Below are 13,534 nucleotides of genomic sequence, written 5' to 3'. Positions count from 1 at the left end.
GCTTCTGTAGTAGATAAAGCAACCACCTTTTGCAAACTGGCTTTCCAGCTAACAGCTGTACCGAACACAGTAAAAACATAACCTGTAAGTGACTTTCTAGTATCAAGACAACTTGCATAATCAGAGTCAACAAAACTTTCTATAGCAGTTGTCCTATATTAGTTTCCAGCTCCACCATAAACCAGAATTCTATCAAGGGATCCTCTGATGTATCTTAGAATCCATTTTAAAGCCTGCCAGTGAGCTTTGCCTGAGTTTGACATAAACCTACTTACCAAACTCACTGCATAAGTAATATCAGGACAGGTACATACCATGGCATACATAAGAGAGCCGACAAAATTTGCATAGGGAATATTATCCATATAAGCTTGTTCTTCACTACTCTTGGGACTTTGATACTTGCTCAACTTGAATTGTTGAGAAATAGGAGTGGTTACTGGTTTTGATGTTGCCATTCCAAACCTGTCCAGTAACTTCTTTAGGTAGAACTCTTGAGAAAGATACAACAGCCTTTTACCTCTGTCCCTTCTGATTTCTATACCCAAAATTCATTTTGCAGCACCCAAATCTTTCATCTCAAATTCTCTTTTCAGTTCAGTCTTTACCCTTTCAATTTCTCTCTGACAGTTACTTGTTAGCAAGATATCATCAACATATAAAAGTAATATCACAAACAAACTTTCAGATATAAATTTAAAGTAAACACAATTGTCAAACTTGCTTTTAGTGAACTTAATTCGAGTCATGAAGTCATCAAACCTCTTATTCCACTGTCTAGGAGATTGTTTCAAGCCATATAGGGACTTATTTAGCTTACAAACATAGTCTTTTTTTCCCTTAACTTCAAATCCCTCAGGTTGCTTCATAAAAATGGTTTCCTCGAACTCCCCATACAGAAATGATGGTTTAACATCTAATTGCTCTAGCTCTAAGTCAAATCTTGCAACCATAGCCAAGAGAATTCTAATAGATCTATGCTTCACAACTGGTGAAAACACATCATTAAAATCAATGCCTTCTCTTTGGGTGAATCCACGAGCAACTAATCTAGCTTTAAATCTGCCTTGTACCACACCAGGAATACCTTCCTTCTTTTTGAAAATCCATTTACTACTAACTACCTTTGAACCTGCAGGTCTTTTAATCAACTTCCAAGTGTTGTTGTCATACAAGGACTTTAATTCTTCCTTCATAGCTTCAATCCACTTTTTCTTATCTTTACTTGTCAAAGCGGCCTTGAAGTTTTTAGGTTCATCTTCCAAAATTTCGCTTGCTGCAACCAGAGAAAATGTCATTAAATCGACATAACCAAATTTCACAGGACGTTTTACCTGTCTTTTAGCTCTGTCACGGGTTAGCATATAATCATCCTTATCAGAGTCATCTTCAGCTGATTCTCTTTCAGTTTGTTGCACTTCAACTTGATCTTCTTCCTCAAGAAGCCAAACACCAACCTAATCCTTTTTAGATATATGACTTGACTCCACCTCAAGCTCATATTTCTCTGTATCATGCACTTCTTTCTTCTTGCTGCACACACTCTTTATACCAGTCTTGTTTTTATATGCCATCTCAGATTCATTGAAGATAACATCTTGACTTATTATACACTTTCAATGCCCAGGTTCCAAACACCACAACTTATAGGCTTTAATTCCTTCTGGGTAGCCTAGGAACATGCATTTTAGAGCTCTTGGCTCTAACTTGTCTTGCTTAATATGAGCATAAGCCACACAACTAAAAACTTTAAGTCTTTCTAAGTTTGGTGGATGGCCAGACCAAATTTCTTCTGGTGTTTTCATGTTTAAGGCTATCGAAGGACATCGATTTATAAGGAAACAAGTTGTCATTACTGCCTATGCCCAAAACACTTTTGGAAGACCAACACTCAAAATCATACATCTTACACGTTCAAGGATAGTTCTATTGAATCTTTCTGCCAAACCATTTTGTTGAGGGGTGCCCGCTGCTGTTCTATGTCGATCTATTCCATTTTCTTTACAGTATTCAGTGAAGTAATCAACACAAAATTCCAGCCCGTTGTCAATGCGAAATCTTTTAATCTTCCTCTCTGTCTGATTTTCAATTAGTACTTTCCAATTCTTGAAATGTTCAAAAGCTTCATCTTTAGATCTCAAAATGAAAATCCAAAGTTTTCTTGAGTAGTCATCTACTATTGACATAAAGAATCTAGCACCAGAATGTGAGGGTGTTCTTGAAGGCCCCCGAAGATCAGAATGAACATAATCAAGAGTGCCTCCAGTTCTTCTCTGACCAGTAGTGAATTTAACTCTACAAGCTTTTCCAAATACACAGTGTTCACAAAACCAAAGTCTTTCCACTTTGTCACCACATAGTAACTCTTGTTTTCCTAATTCAATCAACCCTTTCTCACTCACATGACCCAATCTCATATGCCATAACTCTGATTTTGTCAGGATTTTTTCTGAGACAGCAACAGCAGACCCGACCACAACATCACCTTCTAATGAGTACAAACCATTTTTCTTAATTCCTTTCATGACAACCATGGAGCCTTTGATTGCCTTCATAACTCCTTTCTCTCCTTTGAACAAATACCCCTTCTGATCTAGCTCACCAAGAGAAATTAAATTCCTCTTTAACTCAGGAACATATCTGACGTCTTGAAGAAGCCTCTCCACTCCATTGTGAAATCTGAACCTTATAGATCCAATTCCTGCAATCTTACAGGGCTTATTATTTCCAAGAAGAACTGTCCCTCCTTCTTTTCCACAGAATTCTTCAAACCAAGATCTATTTGGTGTCATATGAAATGAGCACCCGGAGTCCATTATCCACTCTTTTTCTGGACTTTCATGTGAGACCAATAGAGCTTTTGCCGATTCATAACCATCCTGAAAAATTGCAGCATTTCCAGAGTCATTGTAATTGTTCCTCTGTCTTTCAGGGCATACCTGTAACGCCCTAAACTCCAGGGACTGTTACGGTGCACATTGCAAACAGTGCTAAACTCGCTAATCGAGTCATTTGGCCAAAATCGTGTAACTAAGTATGATTAGCGGTTTAGGAATTAAAAATTTTGGTTAAGATGTAACGTTTCATTAAAACGTTTACTGTATATATTGGGATCCCAAAAATATAATTTAAGAGTCTATTACAAGAAAAATATTTACAACAGCCAATCTAAGCGGCAAAACAGGGTTAAACCCTAGTTCCTCTTTCAACCCTCGGTCATGGCAGTCGAGCAGCCGCATATGTACACATCGTCACCTAAGCTCTCCAACTCAAGGATGGTCCAGCTTTCTTTTGCCTTTACCTGCACCACATAGCACCCGTGAGCCAAAGCCCAACAAGAAAACTTAATATGCTCATGAACTGTAATAACATGTCATCAAAACATAAGGCACACGCCTAGCAAATATAGCCTTATTCAAGCAGGCAAACAAATCCGCGTAATGATGGGTATCCAGGATAAGGAATCCTACCCTCCTGAGTGTCAAGTCAATCCAAATCAGATAAATGATTTAACACTAGAGGTTCCTGTAACCATACCGGGCTGATAGCCCTAAATAGAAGAGAGACAGTTATACAAGTCACTAAGGTGGGTTCCATTCCCTTTAGCCATGTGACGATAGGGTCACCGGGGGCTTAATAGATAAGTGATCATTTCACTAGCTTGAACCAGATAGGTGCTTGGTGAACTAGTCACCAATATAACCTATCACATGACCATAGGGTCACAACTGTGGGATTCCGCTCCCTAGCCATGTGACAAACCGCCACCTAGGCCTTTGGCCCTGGCTCTAAGTAACTAGTCCTAGACTAGTCAAGCGCTTAGAATTTTCATCGACCTTAGGGTCGGTCCAGCATTAATGCTCCTAGAGTCATTCAACGCTGATATCGATTAGATCTAATATTTAATCGGCCCTGCATTCATGACGCTTTACGCCGTTCTCGGCTCTTAGGTCCGTAATACGCGACCAATGCCGACCCTGACTAGTCAGTGCCATACACAAGTAAGCAATGCTACCAAACATATATCATATGTCAAATATCCTAATACAGGGCATTCAGCATGCTTACTTAAAAATTGCTAGCACAATTAGGATCATGCATAAACACAAAGGCTCAAGCTCTGAACAATCTCATATGCAATATTCACAGCATGCCCTAATCACATGTTTCTTGTGCATCACATGCATCACATTTAGACATCCAACATGCATCAAGAATAACCATCCATGTCACATATACACAGGGTGCAGTTTTTCTTACCTCTAGTTCGAGCGAGAATTAGTACAAGAATGACCCTTGAGAACGATCGATCATTTAATCCTTTAGTGGTCTCCTAGTCATAACCAAATACAATCTCCGATTAATGAAAATCAACAAAGATAGGGTCTTGACCTAAACCCCACTCTCGGGACCCCGAAATGTACCCACACGGTGAGTAGATTCGATCCCGGGCCTTAAGGATTGAAACCCCGAGCCAAAAACCCTTAAAAACACTCAAAACGGGGTTCTGATAGCGCTACCCTCCTAGTGCCCCAGCGCTCTTCACAGAACCAAAACCGCCCCAGCACCTTTTCATGTAGCGCTGTAGCGCCCCCTTCTGGGCGCTGTAGCGCTACCTTCAGCCAGAAAATTCCCAAAAACTTCTCCCTTCGATTCCATCATTTCTAACCCAAACCAAAAGCTTCCAAACATCAAATTAAGTCCCAAATGAACCCAAAAACCATCCCCACATATCCTAGGCACCACAACTCCAAGAACCCTAGCCAAAACTCCAATCAATTCCCAACTTTCCAACTCAAAAACCAACTGAAACTCAACTAGGAAAACAGAGCAAAATCAAGAGTTCTAATAGCTAAAAACTCACCTCAATCTCAGCAACACACCCTCTTCAATAGTAGAGCATAACCCTAGCTTGTCACAGCTTGGTTCCTTGGCTTGATTCCTCAAAAAGAGCTTGAAAATTCAAAGAGAAAACAAGGGAAAAACCATCGGGAGAGAAGGGAAGAGCAACACTCTGTTTTTGGTAAACTTCTACAGCCTTAATGGCTGATATAAATCCTTAAGTGTGAAAAGACCTAAATGCCCTCAAGTCTAAAATAAAACCTTAACAGCCACCAAGAGCAAAATCGTCCTTTCGCACCTATTTCGTTAACCATAATTAGCACCCTCCAATTCCCGCTATTCTCAATATTCTCAAATACCAATAAATCATATCTCATTACCCTTTACTTCCCAGTAATGTTCTAATCATTAAAATCACCCCGAGACTCACCCCGAGCCCCAAACTTAAACCCATTATGACCAGACTGAACACTTGCATTTCATGATCGTCTCATGTCGAAAGGCTCGAACAAATCCACATATAATGTGGTACCATTCATAACTCACCCACATGCACGAAAATACACAATTACGCCCTCAACGGACCAAATTACCAAAATTCCCTTATAATTAAAAATAAACCCATATGCATGCGTTTACCATCATATTATAATATAATTCACATAAACATGCATATAATCATTTAATAACATAATAAATCAATTATGGCCCTCCCGACCTCCTAATCAAGGTCCTAAACCTTATTAGGAAATTCGGGGCATTACAATACCCGACGTGTATGGCCTTCCTTGTGACAATGATAGCACCTTATATTTGGTACATTCCCTCCATTTATTTGGCTTTCATTTCTCTGATCATTGTTTCTCTGTTCACTGAATCTTGAGTTAGACTGAGAATGTTTTCTGTCTTGCTTGTTCTACTTTCTTGATGTTCTTCCTCTTACTATTAGTCCTTCGCCATTAGATGAGGTTTTTGGTTCTTTCCTCTCATTCAACTCCTTTGAGTTTAAGGCTGCCTGCACTTCATCAAGAGACAAAGATTCTCTTCCAAACAGTAAAGTTTCTTTAAAATGAGCATGAGATTTAGGTAAAGAACATAACAGTAATAAAACTTGATCTTCATCATCAATTGTAACATCAATATTTTCCAAATCAAGAATCAATTGATTAAACACATCTAATTGTTCTTCTATTGACTTATCTTCTTTCATCTAAAAAGAGTATAAAGCTTGTTTGAGATACAAAGGATTTACCAAAGATTTTGTCATGTACAGTCCTTCGAGTTTAGTCCAAACTCCAGCAGCTGTCTTCTCCTTGGAGATCTGTCTAAGTACTTTATCACCTAGACTCAAGATAATTGCACTATGAGCCTTGTCCAACAACACTTTCTTATCTTTGTCCTCCATTTTCTTATCAAGACTAGCCTCTCCCTTCAAAGCCTCTTCGAGTCCTTGTTGAACCAAAAGAGCTCTCATCTTCAGACGCCATAACCCAAAATCGTTTTGACCAGTGAACTTCTCAACTTCGTACTTGGCTGAAGCCATAGCAATCGTCCACGCACACCGCACCAATTTGTAGAGCCAAGGCCAGAGATCACACCAACAAGCATAAACACAATTTGATCCAAGAACCAGTCACAAAAACTAGTTAGAAGAAACACACACGAAATCAAACCAGAGAAAAACACAACACCAAGAATTACGTGGTTCGAATTAGAGTAAAAAACAGAGAACTCTAATCTACATCCACGGGCAGCCACTTTTATTAGAACTTCTTTCTTCCTTCAGTACAAATCTCTCTTCTCTTCAGTTAAAGATTTTTTCTCAGAATTACAAGTAAAAGTTTCTAACAATGTAAATGTAATGCCCCGGATTCCCTATTATGGTTAATGGCTGGTTTAGTAGGCCGGGAGGGCCATAACTGTTTAATTATGCCATTAAATGTGTTTATGCATGTTTATGAGAACTATATTATAATATAATGTTAAATGCATGCATGTGAGTCCACATTTGTTTACAGGGGTATTATGGTAATTTGGCCCGTTGAGGGTATAATTGTATATTTGTATGTGCGATAATGATATATTGTGAGACCACATTATAATGTGGATTGGTTCGAGTATTTCGACATGAGACGATCTTTAAACATGATTTATCGGTTTGGTCATAACAGGTTTGAGCTCGGGGCTCGGGGTGAGTCTCGGGGTGATATTGGTGGTTATAGCGTTACCGGGGATTTTAGGGTAACGGGATATGAATTATTGGAGTTTGAGGATATTGAGATTAGCGAGAAATGGGAAGCGTTAATTATAATTAACGGGTTTAGCGGAATGTACCAATTTTGCCCTTGGGGTGGCTTAGAGGCTTAAGAAGACATAAGGGGTATTTTGGTCTTTTTGGAAGGATATATATGAATTAAGTGACTTAGAAAGCTATGGAATAAACAGAGCAAAACAGGGGTTTGCTTCCTCCATACCCGTACATCACCTTCTTCATCTTCTCCATTGCTCCTTTGATGGTTTTGTGTTCTTGGTGATAGTTCAAGCTAGAGGTACTTAAGGGCTGGATTGGAGACTTGTTTTAGCTTGTGTGGGAGGTTCAAAATCAGTTCTAAGGTGAGTTTTAGCCACTGGTTTTTATACATGCTCTGTTTTTCGTTTTGGTTTTTAACTCATGGTTTTTGATGTGGGGAGTGAGGATTAAAGGGAGTTTTTGGTGTTAGTTGATTGGGGTTTAAAGTGAGTGAGATAAGATTGTTATTTGGGGATTCAATTACATGTTTGGAGGAGGTTTTATGATGGTTTAAAGGTCTGGTTTGAGAGGGAATTGTGCAGGGAGAAAAACTGGTTCGTGTGGCCGACTTAGCCATTCTGGGCTGAGCGCCGCGGCGCAGCAGGGGAGCGCCGCGGCCCTTGGCGTTTGGCAGGCAAGGAGCCTCTCTGTCTGGAGGCGCGCCGCGGCGCAGCAGCAGAGGGGGGCCACGGCCCATAAGGCCAAATTTGCTAGAAAGAGGTTTTTAGCTTAGGGATTCAAACCATAGGCCTCGGGGTTGGACCTAGTACCCGGTTGGGTAGTATTTGGTGTCTCGGGGGCTGGGATTTGGTTGGGAACCCTCAGTTATCATTTTTATTGATGAATCCTATATTTTGGTTATGACCAGGTGACCATCGAGGAATTTAAAGGTTGATCGTTCTCAGGGGTCGTTCATATTATAATACTCACTCGAACCAGAGGTAAGAAAACAGTGTATGAATACAGTTGCACCCTGTATAGGTATATGACATGCATGGTTTGATATTAAGGCGTGTTGGTTGATATATGTGGACATGGATTGCATATTAAATGTTATTGAATGCTGATTACCTGCTTGAGACACTGACTAGTCAGGGACCGACTCTAAAGTCGAGAATCATGCATTGAATGGCTCTAAAGCATTAATGCCAGACCGACCCTAGGGTTGAAGAACTTATAAGCGCTTGCCTGGTCTACGACCAGATGACTATAGCCAAGGTGTATGACCCCGGTGACTGTTTGTCACAAGGCTAAGGGACGTTGTCCATAGTTTCGACTCTAGAGTCGTGAGGAATGTTATGTTGGTGACCAATCACCATGCACTTGTCCTGAACGAACTTATGTAAGAAATTACCTATCAATTAAGCCCTGGTGACCCTATCGTCACATGGCTAGAGGGAGCGATGCTCATTATTGTGACTTTTGGCTATTGTCACCTACTCGTTGGACTGATAGTCCTGAATGGTTGTTATGATCGTTGTTGATATTATATCATGTCTTGCTATGTTTTCTTGCTGGGCCTTGGCTCATGGGTGCTATGTGGTGCAGGTAAAGGAAAGGAAAAGCTTGGCCAGTCTTGAGTGGAGAGCTTGGGCGATGTAATGTACATACAGGGCCGCTTGGCTGCCACGGTCAAGGAGTTCTCAGAGGGACTAGGGGTTTACCCTATTTTTGCCGCTTAGGCCGGCGGGGATTGTAAATTTGAAACTGTAGCAACTCTTTTGTATTGCGAACTACTTGTAGACATTTTAAAAGGCTCATGAGCAGTTTATTTACTTAATGAAATGTACCCTTTCCATTTTATTGGTTTTTCACCTTAACCTGTTAATGGTACCTAGATCGCGTTTTTAACCAAAGGACTCGGGTAGCGAGTCAAATTTCCGGTTCACCGTTCACCGTAATTGTTCTGGGGTAACCAGAGCATTGCAGTAAATAAGTAAACAACTCAACAGTATATATATATAGCAGCAGTAAACATAATGAAACATAACTAACGGTTTTACAAGAAAAGTTGTAAAAAAAAAAAAAAAGATTGCTGACTGGACCAAAATAACTAACATATTCCATGCATGAGCTAAGTCTGATCTTATACTGACCAAGAGAAACATTAGCCAGCCAATAACGACAGTGCGAGAAAACTTTTCCATTTCTTTATATTCCTCGAGAGTCATTGGACATTGTTCCATTGAAAACTTGAAATGACTAGCCATAGGAACCGATACACTTTTAGAATCATTCATGTTGAATTTACGGAGAATTTTATCTATGTTGCTTGTTTGCTATAAGACAAGCTTTCCTTCAATTATGAACCTTTTAATTCATATCCCAAGAATTTTCTGTCATACCAAGCTCTTTCATTTCAAACTCTTGCTGCAATTTGTCATTTATCCACCTAATTTTGCTTAAATCTTTGCTCATGACGTATAATAAGAGAAACAATATTGTAGATGATGATAGATCTTTGAAATATAAGCACGAATCATATTGGACCTCATGAACTTAATTCTTTATATATAAGTGTCAAATCGCTTGTTCCATTGGCGAGGGGTTGTTTAAGTCCATATAGAGATCTCTTTAATAAGCAATCTAGTTTTTGGCCTTCTCCTTCTACCTTAAATCCAAGGGGTTGGTTCATATATATAGTTTATTCCAGATAATCATTTAAGAATGCAGTCTTAATTTAATATCATTTGTTCAGTGTCGAAATCCAATTTCACAACTAATGACATAACCAATCTTATGGTTTTGTATTTAACCACTAGAGAAAATACTTCTGTATAGTCCACACCTTTCTTTTGACTCTTGCTTTAAACTTCTTAGGCTCTTTTTCATTTATCCTATCTTTAATATTGATAATCCATTTTCTAGTCCTTAAGCTTGTCAGAAAAATATAATATATATAATACTTGAATAAACGCAATATGATAAATACAATATTTATATCCACTAAATTAAAAATACATAAATATTATAATTATAAATAATACAATATAAATAACTATAATATAAATGACAATATTATAATTATAAACAACACAATATAAATAACAATATTATAATTATAAATAACACAATATAAATAATTATAATATAAATAATAATATTATAATTATAAATAACATAATATAAATAATTATAATATAAATAGTAATATTATAATTATAAATAACATAATATAAATAACTATAATATAAATAGTAATATTATAATTATAAATAACACAATATAATTTTCAAAGGAAGAAAAATATATATATATATATATATATATATTTTGTGTCATTTAAACTAAGACCACTTAGGTCTTATTTGTAGAATTTCCTTAAGGCAAATTTTTATTCACATGCAATGTGGGACAACAATCTCAATTTCTTTTTTCATTCAAAATATCCAACAATCTCCCACATGAATGAAAAAAACTGACTCAAGAAAAACCAACAAAAGAAATAGACCTAGGCGATAGAGTTCAACGGTAGAAACCTACATAAGATAGGTAGGTGTTACCCTTTGAACCTTCCCTTGTGTAAGTATATTTACTTTACTGGCTGATCAGTAGACGCGATGTCTTTGAACTGTTCTGCCGTTCGTGTAAACAATGATATACCACACACAGGAATCTTTCCTGACATATATTGGTTCTCAAGATTATGTTCGTTTTGGCCCTGAACATTTCCCTGGTTCTGCAAGAGATATTCTAGGAATTGAGCCATTATTCAATCCCTATATAAGCGGTCCATCTTCTCTCTCACATAGGTGATTTTCTTAATTAAGAGTAACCCGTATTACTCTGCTCGACATTTCGACGCATAAGAAATCATTAAAAGCATATCTTAACCTTTTCCTTACGGTTATCACTATTTCATCATAGGAATGGACAATGAGGATAACTCCCATAGTGATCCAACATAGTCTTTACAGTTTTAATTGTCCCTTTGAACCTAGATCTTGGGATCTCCAATCAACTAGGTGGGGTGTCTACAGTATTGACTTTATTCATTCATGGGTTTTAGACCCATTCCCCTCGATGATTTTTCAACCAACTCTCTATTTAACCCTTTGGTTAGCGGATCCGCAATATTATCCTTTGACTTCACATAGTCAAAAGAGATAACTCCAGTTGAGAGTAGTTGTCTAATGGTATTGTGTCTACGACGTATATGTCTAGACTTACCATTATACATATTATTAGTGCCCTACCAATTGCAGATTGACTATCACAATGTATGCCAATAGCTGGCACTGGTTTAGGCCTTTTTGGAATATCTTCTAAAAATTGACGAAGCCATTCAGCTTCTTCGCCACGCTTTTCTAAGGCAATAAACTCAGATTCCATCGTGGATCTAGCTATTACCGTTTGTTTAGAAGATTTCCATGATACAGCTGCACCACCGAGTGTAAACACATATCCACTCGTAAACTTTGAATCTTTCATATCAGATATCCAATTAGCATCACAATACCCTTCAAGTATTGCTGGATATTTAGTATAGTGTAGCCCATAGCTACGAGTAAATCGTAAGTACCTAAGTACTCTTGTTATTCCTTTCCAGTGGTCAGACCCTAGATTACTCGTGTATCTACTCAGTTTACTAACTGCGTAGGCTATATCAGGTCTTGAACAACTCATTAAGTACATTAGACTTCCAATAATTCTAGAGTACTCTACCTGAGAGACACTCTCCCCTTTGTTCTTGAACAAATGTAGACTCGAATCTATAGGGGTTTTGGATACACCAGAATCTTCTTTGTTGAATTTCTCAAGAATTTTGTCCACATAATGTGACTGACTTGGAATGATCTTATCAGATGTCCTTGAGATTTGAATCCTAAAATGACATCTGCTAGACCCATATCTTTCATGTCAAATTTTGAGTTCAACATACTCTTGATAGATTTGATCATCTTATCACTGCTTCCAACAATGAGCATGTCACCTACGTAAAGATACAAAATGACATAGTCATTATCTGTTTCTTTAACATAAATACATTTATCGCATACATTGATTTTGAAGCCATTTGCCAACATAGTTTGGTCAAATTTCTCATGACATTGTTTTGGTGCTTGCTTTAAACCATATAAAGATTTCACCAATTTATCATGCCCGACTTGCTTGCAAAGAAATCAAAATTTTGCCCAAGTAACCCTTTGTTGAAGATATTAACAACCTATTGAATAAATGGAACAAATCGCAAACAAATAACTCCACTTTCGAGCTTCTCTTTTATGAAGTGTCTATCAACCTTCATATGCTTTGTTCGGTCATGTTAGACACGATTATTTGCAATGCTGCTTTGCTATCGCAAAACAATTTCATAAAAAAATTCGCAGATTTGAAAAATTCTTCCAAAACTTGTTTTAATCATATTATTTTCACATACCCCTACCTTGTACTCTGCTATCTTTATTTTTTGATTACCTGCACATGGAGTATATGAAGAAGAAAAAAACCAACTCAAAAGACCCAATTTTGATTAGTGGCTCTAAAATCTACGATCCAAAACATACTAGACTCAACACCAAGACAAAAAGACACCAAATAATTACCTTTGTGGGCCAAAGAACAAGAAGGGTTTGAATTACTGTGGGTTTGAAATTGAAGAAGTTTACAAATTTTCTCTATTTGTTCCTTTGTGAATGGCAATGGAGAGATATTCGAGCTTAGAGTCAGCAATATGAGCTTGCGAATTCGATTGATCTCTTGCTGTCTTCTTTTTTTCTTTAAATAGGTGGCATTTTAGAAGCTTCTAACACGTATCACAAGGGTGCTAAGAGTGCTTGCAGTGATCACACAAAGACTCTGTTGGATTAGCTTATACAGGATCTTTATTTATTTTCATGTATATCTAATATTAAACAAATTAATACGAGAGAGCCTAAAACATGTTTTTAAAATTGAATTCAAAGAGAAACAAATAATATCATACTTACAGTATACGCAGCGGAATTAAGAGTCCTTCCTTCAGTTTCTCTAACTCTTGTATCTTTTCTGTCGCAGAGTATTATCAAGAAACTGAACCGATCTTCTATTTTCTTCACGATCTTCCAATGTATCCTTAGAACCACCTTGACTAGTGTGGGCAATTCTCAACACATGAGATAGATATAGAGAGAAGAAGAGAAAATTACAAAGTGGCTTAGAAAATGACTTGTGTTTAGAGAGAATATAAAACTATCAGAAAATCTGACTTGTGACTTATCTGTCGTCTCTAAAATCTTCTCTCTAAGCACTCCTTTTATAAACTCAATTAGGCCATTTAATTTAATTAAAAAATCAATAAAATAACAGCCATTTTGAAGCCCTAGGTCGAAATTATCATGGACTATAGGCCCGTGAAATTTCCCATTTGATTATAAGCACATTGGACTTAAAATCAAGGCCTGTATTATTTTCTATTGATTT

Source organism: Humulus lupulus, chromosome 7 (assembly GCF_963169125.1).
Source record: "Humulus lupulus chromosome 7, drHumLupu1.1, whole genome shotgun sequence".
NCBI classification, from domain to species: Eukaryota; Viridiplantae; Streptophyta; class Magnoliopsida; order Rosales; family Cannabaceae; genus Humulus; species Humulus lupulus.
The sequence above is the reverse complement of the archived record's forward strand: the minus strand, read 5'-3'. Positions refer to the sequence as shown.